Source organism: Lathyrus oleraceus, chromosome 4 (genome assembly GCF_024323335.1).
Source record: "Lathyrus oleraceus cultivar Zhongwan6 chromosome 4, CAAS_Psat_ZW6_1.0, whole genome shotgun sequence".
In the NCBI taxonomy this organism is placed as follows: Eukaryota; Viridiplantae; Streptophyta; class Magnoliopsida; order Fabales; family Fabaceae; genus Lathyrus; species Lathyrus oleraceus.
The window spans coordinates 273932565-273946441 of record NC_066582.1 but is presented as its reverse complement, the minus strand read 5'-3'; the positions used below and the strand labels follow the sequence as shown (position 1 = coordinate 273946441).

General features: G+C 39.1%; 1 pseudogene; it reads right to left on the bottom strand.

Moving 5' to 3' along the window:
* Nucleotides 1-6970: 6970 nt before the first annotated feature.
* On the bottom strand, nucleotides 6971-7070 carry LOC127077129 (uncharacterized; annotated as a pseudogene).
* Nucleotides 7071-13877: the final 6807 nt, after the last annotated feature.

The following is a 13877-nucleotide window of genomic DNA, read 5'->3' as shown; positions in this document are numbered from 1 at the left end:
CCAGAGTCAATAGTTCAGATGAAGTAACTCAACCAAAGTGAAATATTCCACAATGGAAAGCACTATCAAATGAACCTCGTCCGGCTTGTGGTATGTCACGTTACAACATCATGCTGATTTAGCAAATGAGGAACATGAGACCCACACTAATCCTAGGTGTATACTCGGGCCTGGGTTTTAGCCCCATTCAGAACATCCACCCCAACAGAGGAACCACCTGCAAAGAGGACGGCAACAACATGATAGTATGATGCATGCAGACATTAATGCAAATATATACAATGGTTAGAATAATAAATGCAATAAATAAAAACACAATAAGCAACCCAAACCAATCCTAAAACGCTAGGTAGGACTCGCTTAGGGACGATGGACCAGCATAGGTCTACATCGTTTATCCCTAGCAGAGTCGCCAGCTGTCGCATCCTGCGAAAAATCAACCGGCGGGACTCAAATAAAAAACACAACACAGAGCCGCCACTGCGCGTTATTTATCCCAAGATAGGGAAAGGAAACGCTCAGAGAAACCTGGAAAGGAAATGGTCTTGCGACCAAAGAGAAAGGGTAAGGGAGTCGGTTACGCAAGGGGAAGGTATTAGCACCCCTCACGTCCGTCGTACTCGACGGGATCCACGTTCTAAAATAAAGAATAGGTTGCTAAACATCATACACACACACGGGGAACGCAGGTGGGGTTAAGAGGAACGAGCTCGATAAGGTATCGCACCTTATGCCTACATATCTTGTCTGGAACAAGAATCAGAGCCTCTGTAGTTCGGCTTACGCACGCCAAACAACACAAAACAAACTGATAGATGGCAAACATGGAGCCCAACAACCACTTAATGGAATTACGTCAGCATCCGAACCAAAACACTCTCAAAACGGCAAACGTGGAGCCCGACAGCCAATCACTGGGCTTACGTCGGCATCCGAACCAAAACACACTCAAAAGGGCAAACATGGAGCCCGACAGCCAATCACTGGGCTTACGTCAGCATCCGAACCCAAAACACACAATCAGATAACAAACAAACACACACAAAAGAAATCCATCAAATGTTAGAAACTAGACCACTAGGCCAAGCCTAGGGTCCAAAGGTGACAAAAATTCCTAAACAGCAAGGTATCTATAACCAAACTCAAATTAATGTCAAACAAAAGCCAACACAATTAATCCCATGTCCATATCATTCATTATATTTATTTCATGCACAAAACAATTCAAACTAGTTCAAATGGAGCACCAAACATCCAAACAGAACTATTGCATTCAAATCCACATCAAAACAAATCCAAAAATTCTCAAATAATTTACACCTAAACAGAGGATATTCAAGGTCTAGCATGTCAAATTTTAGCCTAATTGGACCAAGGGAACTATGTCAAGGAAAATCAACAAAAACAGACACAATTACATGCTCCAAATCACAACATCAACACATGCTTCCACTTCAAAAATTCACAACTCAATGAAAACAATAAAGAAATGACTGGGACCAAAACAGGGAGGTCCTATCATGTGTCTATTACAAGCATACCAAATTTCATGATCATTCAATACCATATGAGCATTTCACATTAAATCTACCAACCTATGTCACACAAGCTTGCACATTTGACCAACAGAGATGAAAAATAGCAATCAATTTGAAAACGCCACATAAAATTCCCCAAAAATTCACATAGCATCTTAACATGTTAACGAACATCCATGCAAAATTTCACATCATTCTAACAAGTCTAGGTCATTCAAATAAATCCAGCAAGTTGACATAATGAGGTGTGACACAAATTGTCACACCTAAGTTCCAAAATTCATATCTCAATGGCCAGGTATCAAAAACTCATGAAATTTACATGTAAATAAACATCAACCAGTCCACAATCATCACAAAAATTTCCAAGTATTTCTTTTATACTATGAGGATTTCACAATGGAATTGGCCAAAGGTATCAAAATGTAGCACATGTGAAACAAACCTAAGTCAAACATAACTTCTACCATGCACAACTTCAACCAATAGGTCAAAAAATTCTAGAGTCAAAAACAAAGTCAACACAAAAATCCTCACATTTTTCTGATTTTTAATACATTTTTTATGAATTTTTTAAAGTTGAAATGAATTTTTAGCAATTTTTTAGAATTAAATTAATTAAATGAAATTCACTAATGGAAATTTGTAATTGGCTGGCGCGGGGGCGGTAAACAGCTTATTTGAATTTTCAAATGGATTTTCAGATCAAACACACTTCCATCATCGTTTTGCCCAGGAATTTCCAGAAAAAGTAAGAACACGATGATCCATGAACCAACACCAAAATCAACATGTGGCATATGGTTAGAACCGTCTCAACACGTGGGTCACGAATACGAACCTAATTTTGCCTACAAGTTCCTGAATCTCTCAAATCGATCGAGTTAGGGTTTTGGTTCGTAACTTCAAATCCAGATTTCTTATCCTACGTTGCATCATAATCAAAGCTACGCATATCATTGGATTCTACATGGCACGAGCTTTCAAACGCATATAACCATTAAGCATATCTTGAAATTCGAAATTCATTCACCTGGAGATGACAGCGCTGGAATTGGCGTTCTTGTGCTTCGATTTCCACAAACAGATGAACTAGAGGCTCCAAGGAGTTGAATGCTAGGCTTAGGTTCAATTGATTTGGCTCCTAATGCACACAATCTCGATTTGCCATTGACGAAGCTTGTTTGCACAGCTGCGATTCACCACTCCCTTCCTTCCAATCTTCGAAAACAGATGGAGATGATGATGAGAGGAGATCAATGCCACAAGAATTTCGAAGATTGAGCAAGAATGGATGAAGTTTGATGGATTTGAGTTCAATGTGTTCTTGAGAGAAGTTGAAGAATTTGATGAATTTTTGATCTGATTTTGGGATGTGTGATATTCTGTTATGATTAGATGATGATTATGAATATATACCCTTGCTTAATCCAAGCTTAATTATGCCAATTAACCAAAATGCATTTGATTAGTGAAATGGCTAATTTTCAAGTTAGGGACAAAATGGTACTTTCACATATAAGCCAATGCCAGCTCATTGACAGCTCACACACTCTCAAAATGACATGTGTGAGCTGTTGCAACTTGTCTCACTCTCATTGGATGTGTATTTTGGAAAATCACATGTGAATGGTTATGTGTCCAATTGTTCAAGTTCATTCCAATGGCCAATTTCCAAACCATGAAGCCTAGCCATGTTATGATGATTCCAACAAGTTTCAAATACCATTTGTGAGGTGTTGCAAAAATCCCCACTAAAAAATTCCAATTATTTCACAAGTTGGACAATTTTGCCCTTGGTCCATTTTAACTGTCCAGTTGAAATTTGACTTTTTGCATTGACCATTTTTGAGAAAATCCAATTATGCACCATGAAAGTACATGTCAAATGGAGTTTGTGCATATAAAGAACTTGCAATTTGGACAATCCATGTGGAAGTTATGGCCTCCTGATTATGGGTTATTTTTGAAATTCACTGAGCCATAACTTTCCAACCATACATGGGATTTTCAAGTTCTTGGACTTTTTGGAAAGGTGAGAACAAGATCTACAACTTTCATGTTGAACAAATTTTCATTTGAAGCTTCCTTGGACACGTGGTCTTGAGGTCAAAAACTTTCCATTTTTGGAAACTTCAATTACAAGTCACTTTCTATTTTTGGCAATTTTTGTCCTGACTTGATTTTCTCCATTCTTAAGCTTTGAGATGTCATGTAACACTTGTTCCAACATGAATGAAGTGCATCCAACTCATTTCCACCTCCAAATCCATCAGATCATGTACAGTTGACCACAGTTGACTTTTTCAACTGACAGATGAATTTGGCCATGCATAGATCAAATTAAGCCCCAATCTCCAACTGAAATGGCTCAAGGGTGAAACCCCAGCCTCAATAAGCACAATATAATCACATAATGAACCCCATAACCATCATAAACCCCATCTCCTGATTATCCCCTGATTGGCCCAATGCAACTGATTAGGGTTGACCAGTGGACAAAACCCTAATCTCAAGGAATCTGCTTCAATCTCCTGATGAAATCCAGCCATGATGATGATGATGTATCATTGCAATCAAGATGAAGGCCAATCTCCATTGAGAATCATAAAGCCCTAATTCACAGCCCAATCCTCAGATGGCCAATGATCAGTCAATAAACCCTAGGTTTGCACTTTGACTTCCTCATCTTCTGATCCAGACTTGAGAGGATAACTTGCACAATGTAACCACATGATATGCAATATGCAATGCCTAATGACCTAAAATGTATGCCATATGTTAATGCTAGTCCCAAGAGAGGAGGGCAAATTTTGAGGTGTTACAGCTGCCCCTATTCAATCCACTGTGAACCTGTCGATACGAAATAGCCTCGGCTTTCGGATGATCAGGATGAAGAGTGATTGAATACCAAGAACAGACGAACAATTTGCACTCCGATGGGAAAATAATTAACAACGCCTGTCAGCATCGGCGAAGAAACAATCTCGAAAGACGTTGATAACACGAAATTATATCACATTTTAAGACTTAATTTAATTAGATTATATTATCATTTACTTTAATTTATTCCATTTTATCAGATATTATGCAGTATTTCTCTTCTATTTATATCAGGTACCCATTTTGAAGCAAAAGTGAAAAAGGGAAGAAAAGGAGGTGTAAAAAGCAACAAAAAGGAGAGAAAAGGAACCAAAGGCCAAAGCCCAGCCCAAAGCGCACAAGTCACCAATGCTGTGCCTGTGACGGACGTCACAGGACGCGTGACGAGCGTCACGCGAAGTAGCCCTGTGACGGACGTCACACATGGTGTGACGAACGTCACACCAGTCCTCTATATTTTTGGCGCAAGGAACTCAACTGACCACGTTGAAGCCTACTTCCACGCACGCTTAACCCTCGGAAGCCTACTACCATGCACGCGGAAACCCTTGAAAAGTGGTTACACCAGCAGCTTATAAATAGCAGCTAATTAGGAACTTCCAAACACAAGTTTTTGCACGCTCAGTTTTGCGGAAGCTCTGCCAAATTTATTTTTCACGCCTTTGCCTATTTTTCTTCCTTTCCAGCATCGTTCACTTTATTTATTTTATTTTGCAAGCTTTATTTTCTTTTTCCCTTGCAATTTATTTTCCCCCATTCTTAGCTTTTAGATATTTTTCGCGTAGTAGTTTCTACACCGGAAACTACTGTGCAATTTTATACCGGATTTAACCTTACGTTATATTCGAGTTTTTTTATTTCCTTGATTTATTTTACTGTTTAATTGAAGAATCCAAGAACAAATCCTACCGGCTTGTGGAGGAGTGTTCAAGACCTTTGTATTACGCATTCAGGTTCTTTAATTGTTATTTAATTTTTTATGTTTTATTCTATTGTTTATTTACATTGCATGCCTGGAATGAGTCTGTTTATGCATGATATAGATTCTTATTTATTTAGCATGTCTGGCTAATTTGCCTAGGTATCGGTATGTAAAGTAAGCAGAAAAAGGGGTCAAGACTAAGTCGGTCTATTCAAACTTAAAATTAGAATCAATCTTTTTATGGTCTTAACTTACAGGTTTAATAACAAGATTTTTTACAAAAGTAAAAGACATAAAGAAGTTGAAACCAACAGAGCGAGAGTTTGAGGTTTTAACTGGACAGTGTAAGTTAGTCATTAAGTCTATCTCAGGGCGAGAGCAAGTTTTAGAATTAATTAAATTCTGACTTTTTTCCAAAAAGTATTTTTAAAGAGCGAATGTGAGGACGAGAGTTAAGCATTTGGATTTAATTGTATAACCTAAGTCAACAGAGCGAAAGTTTGAGATAAGGGTGTTTAAAACGGTCAGTATTTTCTTAAAAAGAGTTTCTGCAACTTTATTGTTTTCAAAATATGATTTTTGACTTAATTATAAGTGACAGCTACATTAATATAAGATCATGGTTTCTTCAACAGAGCGAGAGTTTGAGATAAAACCTTTAACCAATAAAGTTAATCGAAACGATTTATTTTAAAACCGAGAGACCGACAAGGAATTGATTCCCTAGTTTTGACGAACTACATACCGATATCCGTTTTATTAATATTTAATCTAGATCTTAGTTTAGCTCTTAGCTCCCTTCCCCAAACAATCAAACATTTTCACCTTAGATTTACGTAGTAACTTTAGATAACGGTACATCGATTCATAAGTCCCTGTGGGATCGATATCTTTTAAAACTACGCGATAGAACTGTGCACTTGCAGTTTGTATCCCATTCTCGACTCACACAGTCGAGCGATCAAGTTTTTGGCGCCGTTGCCGGGGACTTTTATTCAATCGATATCGTAACTCTTCCGTTACGCTGTAGAGACTAAGGTTTCTTTTTTTTTCCTTCTATTCTTTCTTTCGTTGATTTGTATGCCACGCACTCGCTCTCAAGGCGAACCGCTCTATTTACGAATCAACGATATCGAACTATATCTCCGAGTCTTACGACGAATTCGGGAATATCGTGCTGAAAACAATCTCCCTCCTATAAACCTTCCTGATATCAAAAACATTTTTCCTTCTTTAACCGAGATGGCAGAACCAGCTCGTGCTCTTAGAGATTACGCCGCTCCATCGCAAGATGAACCGCATTCAAGTATTGCTCCGCCCGCAATCGAAGCAAACAACTTTGAACTTAAACCTTCACTGTTGCAGGCTGTGCAACAGAACCAATTCTCTGGAAATCTTACCGAAGATCCAAACCTTCATTTATCCGTATTTGTTCAATATGCTGATACTGTTAAAGCTAATGGTGTCACTTCAGAGGCAATTCGACTTCGTCTTTTTCCTTTCTCATTAAGAGATAGCGCTAGAAGATGGCTTCAATCTCTCCCTTCCAACTCAGTCACCACATGGAACGAGTTGAAGAAAGTTTTTCTTGCCCGATATTTTCCGCCAAGCAAAACAGCTATGTTAAGGGCCCAGATAAACGGATTTAAACAGAAAGACAACGAGTCTCTTTTCGAAGCATGGGAAAGATACAAAGACATGATGAGACTTTGCCCACACCATGGTTTGGAAGACTGGTTAGTAATTCACACATTTTATAATGGTCTCTTATACAATACAAGGTTAACAATAGACGCCGCTGCAGGTGGTGCACTAATGAACAAACCTTATGCTGATGCTTACCAGCTTATCGAGAGCATGGCCCAAAACCACTATCAGTGGGGAACCGAACGAACAACAGTGGAAAAACCTCAACCGAAAACTGGCATGTACGAGATAAGTAACCTTGATCACGTTAATGCAAAAGTGGATGCTTTGGTCCAGAAAATCGAAAGTTTAAACGTATCACCACCAACCGCCGTGGTTGCTATAACTCAGAATTGCGAGGTCTGTGGAATCCAAGGCCACTCTCCTGCGGAATGTCAACTCTTAACTGGAATCCAAACAGAGCAGGTAAACTATGCTCAAGGAAGCCCCTATTCGAATACCTATAACCCAAATTGGAAGAACCATCCAAACTTTTCATATAAGAGTAATAATGCTTTATACGCACCTGGACAGTCTCCGAATCAAACCCCATCTATACCTCCGGGATATCAGAAACCAAATCCTAACAATAATACCCCTAGAAAATCCAACTTGGAAATCATGATGGAAAACTTTATAGCTTCCCAACAACAAACCAATAAAGATTTCTTAAACCAGAACATACACACTGGCGAACAACTTAAACAACTCGCGAGCAAAGTAGATGCCTTGGCTACCCACAACAAAATGTTAGAAACCCAAATATCTCAAGTAGCTCAACAACAAGCACCTACTGCTGCACCAACTGGTACATTCCCTGGACAGCCCCAACCTAATCCGAGAAGCCAAGCTCATGCAATTATATTAAGAAGTGGAACGGAAGTGGAAGGACCGTCTGATCCAAGGATAGAAAACCAAAACCCTAAGAAATCTACTGAGGAAAGTGAACCTAAGGAAAAGGAAGAGAGTAATAAGGATACCCTAGAAAAGAAGGAACCTTATGTACCTCCACCACCTTACAAACCACCTATACCTTACCCTCAAAGGCTTGTTAAAACCAAAGATGTAGGCCAATTTAGAAAATTTGTCGATCTCCTTAAGCAATTAAACGTTACAATTCCATTTACCGAAGCTATTACGCAGATGCCCTCATATGCTAAATTCTTAAAAGAAATTCTTTCTAATAAAAGGAAACTTGAGGATAGCGAAACCGTTACACTCCCTGCCGAATGTAGCGCTATAATCCAAAACATGCCTCCTAAACTCAAGGATCCGGGTAGTTTCTCTATACCCTGTCACATAGGAAAATTTGTCATCGACAAAGCCTTATGCGACTTAGGAGCCGGAATTAGCGTTATGCCTTTATCCATATGTAAGAGACTGGAAATGGGAGAATTAAGACCGACCAAAATGTCTGTACAACTAGCAGATCGTTCCATCAAATATCCTGTAGGAATCCTTGAAAACGTTCCCGTACGCATAGGTCAGTTTTACATTCCCACTGACTTCACAATTATGGACATTAGAGAAGATGATACTACACCTATTATACTAGGAAGACCATTCTTAGCAACTGCCGGTGCAATCATAGACGTAAAACGAGGAAGACTCACCTTCGAAGTAGGTGAAGAGAAAATTGAATTCATTCTTTCCAAATTCTTGAAAGCACCTGCAATAGAAGATACATGTTACTTCATGGATATCATCGATGAATGCATAAAAGAAGCAAAGTCAGGAGAAGACAAATCATCAGACTATCTTTTAGAAGACAAATCTAAACAATGCTTAGCAATAACACCAGACCCTACGCAGTGTCTTAACAAACCAACCCCTGATTTGAAAACACTTCCCAAAAATCTGAGATATGAATTCCTAGACTTAGAACTTGAACGACCTGTGATAGTCAATGCAGATCTAGGAAGACTCGAAACAGAAAAACTCCTACATATCTTAAGAAAATATCCAACCGCACTAGGATACCACATAACCGATCTTAAAGGAATAAGCCCTTCTATTTGTATGCACCGCATCATGTTAGAAGAAGACGGTAAAACCTCTAGGGAACACCAGAGAAGACTAAATCCGATCCTAAGTGAGGTAGTAAAGAAAGAAATAACCAAGTTATTAGAAGCAGGTATTATATATCCTATATCTGACAGCAAATGGGTCAGTCCTGTACACGTTGTACCAAAGAAAGGAGGCATAACCGTTATTGAAAACGAAAAAGGAGAAACTATAACTAAACGAATCGAATCGGGATGGAGAATGTGCATTGATTATAGGAAACTAAACAAAGCAACCCGAAAAGATCACTTCCCTTTACCATTCATTGACCAAATGTTAGAACGATTAGCAAAACATTCACATTTTTGTTATTTAGACGGTTATTCAGGCTTCTTTCAAATACCAATTCACCCTGATGACCAAGAAAAGACAACATTCACATGCCCTTTTGGTACCTTCGCGTATAGACGAATGCCGTTTGGTCTGTGTAATGCCCCTGCAACTTTTCAAAGATGCATGATGGCGATTTTCGCCGACTTTCTCGAAAACATCATGGAAGTATTCATGGATGACTTTTCTGTATACGGACAAAGTTTCGAAGAATGCCTTGAAAACCTGGAAAGAGTTCTTGAACGATGTGTAAAAGTAAACTTAGTACTTAATTGGGAAAAGTGCCACTTTATGGTACAAGAAGGAATTGTTTTAGGACACATCATCTCGAACAGAGGAATTGAAGTAGACAAAGCCAAAATAGAGGTAATCGAAAATCTTCAACCCCCAAGAACCGTGAGAGAAGTACGAAGCTTTTTAGGACACGCCGGTTTTTACCGACGATTCATCAAAGACTTCTCTAAGATAACTAAACCCTTAACCGGACTATTAATGAAAGATGCTGAATTCATATTCGACGATAACTGTTTAAAAGCATTTCAAACTCTTAAACAAGCATTGATCTCCGCACCCATTATGCAGACACCAGACTGGAATGAACCATTCGAAATAATGTGCGATGCCAGTGATTATGCTGTAGGTGCTGTTTTAGGACAAAGAAAGGATAAAAAGCTTCATGTTATATATTACGCTAGCAGAACCCTGGATGAAGCACAGATGAATTATGCCACAACCGAGAAAGAACTCCTAGCAGTAGTATTTGCGCTAGATAAATTTCGTTCTTACTTGGTAGGAGCCAAAATAATAGTTTACACCGATCACGCTGCTATCAGGTACCTTCTAACAAAAAAGGATGCTAAACCTAGACTCCTAAGATGGATCTTGTTACTACAAGAATTCGACTTAGAAATCAAGGACAAGAAAGGAACTGAGAACGTAGTAGCAGACCACCTCTCTAGACTTGAGAACCTTGAACCAGAAAGAACATCCATTAATGATGATTTCTCGTATGACAAACTCATAGCTACTTTGGAAGAGAACAACTCCGACATGCAAGTAGAAACCACCTTAGCTATATCTGTCATACCATGGTACGCTGATCTAGTCAATTATTTAGCTGCCGGAATAGTTCCACCTACTTTATCTTACCAGCAGAAGAAACGATTCTTCCACGACATAAAACACTATTACTGGGATGATCCCTTACTTTTCAAAAGAGGTCCCGATGGTATTTTCCGTCGATGTGTACCCGAAGAAGAGGTAGAAAATATAATCCAACACTATCACTCCGCGCCTTATGGTGGACACACAAGTACATCCAAGACCTGCTCTAAAATCCTACAAGCTGGCTTTTATTGGCCAACTATATGGAAGGACGTACATGCGGCTATTAAGAAGTGTGACAGATGTCAACGCACGGGAAACATATCTAGACGTGACGAGATGCCACAAAATGGTATTTTGGAAGTAGAGATTTTTGACGTGTGGGGAATAGACTTCATGGGACCGTTTCCATCCTCTTTCGGTAACAAATACATACTCGTGGCGGTTGACTACGTATCAAAGTGGATCGAAGCTATAGCTTCTCCAACTAATGACACCCGAGTAGTAACTAGACTCTTTAAAAATATAATATTTCCGAGATTTGGCATTCCAAGGATAGTAGTCAGTGATGGTGGATCGCACTTTATATCCAAGGTACTCGAAAAACTACTACTTAAATATGGAGTGAGACATAGGATAGCAACACCTTACCACCCTCAAACCAGTGGACAAGTGGAAGTATCTAACAGAGAAATCAAGCAAATACTAGAAAAAACGGTCGCCACTTCAAGGAAAGATTGGTCATTGAAATTACCAGAAGCTTTATGGGCATACCGAACTGCTTATAAAACTCCCATAGGGACGACCCCATTTAAGCTCATTTATGGAAAATCCTGTCACCTCCCGGTAGAATTAGAACATAAAGCCTATTGGGCTATTAGAAATTTAAATTTGAATTATAAAGCCGCCGGTGAAAAGAGAATCCTTGACATAAACGAATTAGAGGAACTCAGAAGAGACGCCTATGAAAACGCCAAAATCTATAAAGAAAGAACAAAACAATGGCATGACAAGCGTATATCAAGGAAAATCTTCAAGCAAGGCGACGCAGTACTCTTATTTAACTCCAGACTAAAGTTATTCCCGGGAAAACTACGATCCAGATGGTCAGGACCTTTCCATATCACTAAAATCTTTCCCAGTGGAGCGGTAGAAATTAAAGGACAATCTACAGAACCGTTCACCGTAAACGGGCAACGTCTGAAACACTATCACTATGCGGAAACCAACGAGGATTCGCAAATTCTACACTTAGACGAAACGCCCCCAGGACTCATAGACAATATTTAACAGTTTCTTTGTCGAGCTTGCGACATTTAAACAAAGCGCTTAGTGGGAGACAACCCACGAATTAATCTGTTATTTTATTATTTTATTATTATTATCATTTCTCTATTTTTCTCTTAATTATTCTTTTAATTTCTATTTAGTATTCATTATTGATTTATTCAGAAAGAAAAAAAAAATATATATATCTATATATAATAATAATAATTCTTTTCTTCTTTCGGCATTTGGCCAAATCCTGACTTAAACTCATGTTTTCTTTTCTCTAGTTAACACTAACCAGATGGGACATTTTGATCGTATGGGTATCAAGTTCAGAGGAATGGCTCAGAAACGAAGGTTTGAAGAACTAGCTGCTAGAGAGATGCTACCTAGTTTATATGCTGATGATTGGGCTATGACTGCCCTTGGACTGAGACAGAGTGTCCTGTTTTTGCTGAATCAGATAGGATGGGAGACCTCCCCTATCCTGAGACATTTCACCACCTACCGGAGACTCACACTAGAATCCCTTAGTTCATTAATCTATCTACCTAGCCATGGAAAAGGAATTACCAGAGGTTTTATCCAGTTCAGAATGTTCAATATGGAGTACCAATTTAATATTAGAGACTTCACCAACCTTTTGGGTTTTCCTACCTCCTTTGATACATTCACTATAAGCCAGGAAGAACTTTTTGAATATAGAGAGCTTGAACACTTTTGGGGTAAGCTGACTGGAAATGATGAGCCCGAAGAACATGAGTTTCTCTCTGGAAACATACATAACCCGGCTTTTCGCTATTTCCATAAGATCCTGACCCACACTTTATTTGGGAAGAAGCCAAATAGTACTTCAGTTTCACGTGATGAACTCTTCATCATATTTTGTGCCTCCCAGAACCGTCCAGTAAACGGTGCTACTTTTATGTTAGCTAATTTGGACCACCTTATCCAGGATGAGAGAGCACCCATTAGAATAGGTGGCCTGATAACTATGATAGGTAATGCTATTGGATTACGTCAGCCTATGCTCGACCTGAACCCTTTTTGTGGCATTACCACTATGAGTATACCTTTCCTCTTCAACACTATGTTTATAGCAAACATAGGGTCTGATGAGTTTGAGCTTGTTATTGATAACCAGGTTCTCTGCCTATTCACCCTGCCCGATCCTAGGACTAGTGTTCATAACCAAAGGAACTGGCTCTATAACCTGAATGAAACCCCAACTCCTGCTGGATCCACTGAATCCATCCAGGATTATGAGATTTGTGATGACTATGAGCACTATGTTGACCATATCTCTCTTGCTGAATCTGACCCTCAGACTCCATCCGGCTACCATGATATTGATCCTCCTCCTCAGCCTGTCCTGACCGAAGAATCAGCCATGCCTGATCTCCGACATCATATGCCAGGAACAGATATTAAAACCGTCATTGAAGCTTTGATGTCAGAACAAAACGCCCTCAGGGAAGATTTCCACAGCTTGAGACTTGCAGTCCTAGAACACATGAGCAGTACGGCAAGTCAGTTACGTATGTTACGGCATCATGTTAACTCTTTTACTCCTCCGGCCAGAGATCCGAAGATAGATGGAATTTAGTTATTTTCTTTCTAAGTTATTTAGTTTTAGGCTAGATTTTTTCATTAATGTTATTTGAATTCATGTTTATTTCTATTTCATTTTATTATTTTCCCTTCCTGTAATACATTATGATCATTTTTATTGAATCTGTTTAGTTAATTTGATTATGCAATGGCTATTATGCTCTACTGCTATTACTTATTATTATTATTATACAAAGCAATTAAGCATGCATACTAAATTAAACTTCAGACTAAAACGATCGTAAGAGAAATAAAACATTAAAACATGCTACCAATTAAGTCTGTGAAGTGCTACTAAGCCTTTCCAAAAAGGAAGTGTGACGAGCGTCACACCACCCATAACGGACGGCACACTTAGTGCCTGTTACGAGCGTCACAGCTTTGTGACGAGCGTAACGCCCCTCAGACATGTGAACGTTAGGGAGCCGTTGGAGACGAACGTTACACCCCTTACCTTTTTACATTCCCCA